Here is a 4,188-nt window from a genome sequence, read left to right on the forward strand (position 1 = left end):
AGAGCACTGTACTAAGCGCTTGGGAAGTCCAAGTTGGCAACATATAGAGACGGTCCCTACCCAACAGTGGGCTCACAGTCTAGAAATGGGCCCCCTGCACCCCCTCTGCACGCTAAGGCAGCGTGGCTCATGGAAAGAGCATGAGCTTTGGAGTCAGAGGTCATGGGTTCAAATTCCGGCTCTACCACTTGTCAGCTGTGTGACTTTGGACAAGTCACTTCACTTCTCTGGGCCTCAGTTACCTCATCTGTAAAATGGGGATTGACTGCGAGCCCCCTGTGGGACAACCTGATCGCCTTGTCTCCCCCCAGCACTTAGAACAGTGCTCTGCACACACTAAGCGCTTAATGAATGCCATTATTATTATAATTGTCTGCTGTGTGACCTTGGGCAAGTCACTTAACTTCTCTGTGCCTCAGTTCCCTCATCTGTAAAATGGAGATTAAGACTGCGAGCCCCATGTGGGATAACCTGATGACCTTGTATCTCCCTCAGCGCTTAGAACAGTGCTTGGCACATAGTAAGTGCTTAATAAATACCATTATTATTATTATTGTCTGCTGCGTGACCTTGGGCAAGTCACTTCACTTCTCTGGGCCTCAGTTTCCTCATCTGTAAAATGGAGATTAAGACTGTGAGCCCCATGTGGGACAACCGGATCACCTTGTATTTACCCCAGCGCTTAGAACAGCGCTTGGCACATAGTAAGTGCTTAATAAATGCCATTATTATTACTGTCTGCTGTGTGACCTTGGGCAAGTCACTTCACTTCTCTGGGCCTCAGTTCCCTCATCTGTAAAATGGGGATTAAGACTGAGAGCCCCAGGTGGGCCAGCCTGATGACCTTGTATCTCCCCCGGCACTTAGAACAGCGCTTGGCACATAGTAAGCACTTAATAAATGCCATTATTATTATTATTATTGTCTGCTGTGTGACCTTGGGCAAGTCACTTCACTTCTCTGGGCCTCAGTTCCCTCATATGTAAAATGGGGATTAAGACTGTGCGCTCCACGTGGGCCAACCTGATGACCTCGTATCTCCCCTGGTGCTTAGAACAGTGCTTGGCACATAGTAAGTGCTTAATAAATGCTATTATTATTATTATTATTATTATTATTATTATAACTCACTTCACTTCTCTGGGCCTCAGTTCCCTCATTTGTAAAATGGAGATTAGGACTGCAATCCCCACGTGGGACAACCTGATTACCTTGTATCTCCCCTGGCACTTGGAACAGCACTTGGCACATAGTAAGCACTTAATAAATGCCATTATTATTATTATTCTTGTCTGCTGTGTGACCTTGGGCTAATTACTTCACTTCTCTGGGTCTCAGTTCCCTCATCTGTAAAGTGGAGATTAAGACTGCGAGCCCTACGTAGGACAACCTGATGACCTTGCATCTCTTCTAGCGCTTAGAACAGTGCTTGGCACATAGTAAGCACTTAATAAATGCCATTATTATTATTATTATTATTATTATTATGTCACTTCACTTCTCTGGGCCTCAGTTCCCTCATCTGTAAAATGGGGATTAAGACTGTGAGCCCCACGTGGGACAACCTGATTCATTCATTCAATCGTATTGATTGAGCGCTTACTGTGTGCAGAGCACTGTACTAAGCGCTTGGGAAGTAGAAGTTGGCAACATATAGAGACGGTCCCTACCCAACAGCAGGCTCACAGTCTAGTAGGGGGAGACAGACAACAAAACAAAACATACTAACAAAATAAAATAAATAGAATAAATGTGTACAAATAAGCACCTGTATAATGTTTGTACATATTTATTACTCTATTTTACTTGTACATATTTACTACTCTATTTATTTTATTTTGTTAATATGTTTTGTTGTGTTGTCTGTCTCCCCCTTTTAGACTGTGAGCCCACTGTTGGGTAGGGACCGTCTCTAGATGTTGCCAACTTGTACTTCCCAAGCGCTTAGAGAAGCAGTGTGGCTCAGTGGAAAGAGCCCGGGCTTTGGAGTCAGAGGTCATGGGTTCAAATCCTGGCTCCGCCTGTTGCCAGCTGTGGGACTTTGGGCAAGTCACTTCACTTCTCTGGGCCTCAGTTACCTCATCTGTAAAATGAGGGCTCACAGTCTAGAAGGGGGAGACAGACAACTAAACTAAACAAAACATGTTAACAAAATAAAATAAATAGAATAAATATGTACAAATAAGCACCTGCATATATGTTTGTACATATTTATTACTCTATTTTACTTGTACATATTTACTATTCCATTCATTTTATTTTGTTAATATGTTTGTTGTGTTGTCTGTCTCCCCCTTCTAGACTGTGAGCCCACTGTTGGGTAGGGACCATCTCTATATGTTGCCAACTTGGACTTCCCAAGCGCTTAGTACAGTGCTCCGCACACAGTAAGCGCTCAATAAATACGATTGATTGAATGAATGAAATAAGCACCTGTATATGTTTGTACATATGTATTACTCTATTTTACTTGTACATATTTACTATTCTATTTATTTTATTTTGTTAATAAGTTTTGTTGCGTTGTCTGTTTCCCCCTTCTAGATTGTGCGCCTGCTGTTGGGTAGGGACCGTCTCTAGATGTTGCCAACTTGCACTGTGTACAGTGCTCTGCACACAGTAAGCGCTCAATAAATATGATTGATTGCATGAATGAATGAAATAAGCACCTGTATATGTTTGTACGTATTTATTACTACATTTATTACTACTAAATTACTGTTTACTACTAAATTTATTAGTAATTTATTATTACTGGGTAGGGACCGTCTCTAGATGTTGCCAACTTGGACTTCCCAAGCGCTTAGAGAAGCAGCGTGGCTCAGTGGAAAGAGCCCGGGCTTTGGAGTCAGAGGTCATGGGTTCAAATCCTGGCTCCGCCAGTTGCCAGCTGTGGGACTTTGGGCAAGTCACTTCACTTCTCTGGGACTCAGTTCCCTCATCTGTAAAATGGGGATGAAAACTGTGAGCCCCCCGTGGGACAACCTGATCACCTTGTAACCTCCCCAATCAATCAATCGTATTTATTGAGTGCTTACTGTGTGCAGAGCACTGTACTAAGCGCTTGGGAAGTACAAGTTGGCAACATGTAGAGATTGTCCCTATCCAACAGTAGGCTCAATCAATCAATTGTATTTATTGAGCACTTACTGTGTGCAGAGCACTGTACTAAGCGCTTGGGAAGTCCAAGTTGGCGACATATAGAGACGGTCCCTACCCAACAGTGGGCTCACGGGGGAGATAGGGAACAAAACCAAACATATTAACAAAATAAAATAAATAGAATAGATATGTACAAGTAAAATTAATAGAGTAATAAATATGTACAAGCATATATACATATCTACAGGGCTTTGCACATAGTAAGCACATAGTAAATGCCATTATTATTATTAGTAGTAGTAGTACAGTGTTCTGCGCACAGTAAGTGCTCAGTAAATACGATTGAATGAGAGTAATAAATACGATTGAATGAATGAATGAATATATGTTTGTATGTATTTATTACTCTATTTTATTTGTACATATTTGTTCTATTTATTTTAGACTGTGAGCCCACCTTTCAGACTGTGAGCCCACTGTTGGGTAGGGACTGTCTCTATGTGTTGCCAATTTGTACTTCCCAAGCGCTTAGTACAGTGCTCTGCACATAGTAAGCGCTCAATAAATACGATTGATGACGATGATTTTGTCAATATGTTTGGTTTTGTTGTCTGTCTCCCCCTTCTAGACTGTGAGCCCACTGTTGGGGAGGGACCGTCTCTCTATGTTGCCAATTTGGACTTCCCAAGCGCTTAGTACAGTGCTCTGCGCACAGTAAGCGCTCAATAAATACGATTGAATGAATGAATACTAAATAGGCACAAACATATATACAGGTGCTGTGGGGAGGGGAAGGAGGGGGCTCAGTCTGGGAAGGCCTCCTGGTGACCTTGTACGTCCCCCAGCGCTTAGAACAGTGCTTGGCACGTAGTAGGCGCTTCCCCACTACTACTACTGGGATCGTCATGAAGGCCGGCCCAGGGCCGCCTGAGGCCCGTCCCAAGATGGCGCCGACGCCCGGCGCGCAGGCGCGGCCTCCCTCGCAGCGCGCCCCCGCGCGCCGGAGCGCCGTCGTGCGCAGGCGCGGGGACGCGGCCGGGCCGGAGCGCGCGTCCCCGCGGCCCCGCGCAGGCGCCGTGGCGAGCG

The sequence above is a fragment of the Tachyglossus aculeatus genome, chromosome 2 (assembly GCF_015852505.1).
Source record: "Tachyglossus aculeatus isolate mTacAcu1 chromosome 2, mTacAcu1.pri, whole genome shotgun sequence".
Lineage (NCBI taxonomy): Eukaryota > Metazoa > Chordata > Mammalia > Monotremata > Tachyglossidae > Tachyglossus > Tachyglossus aculeatus.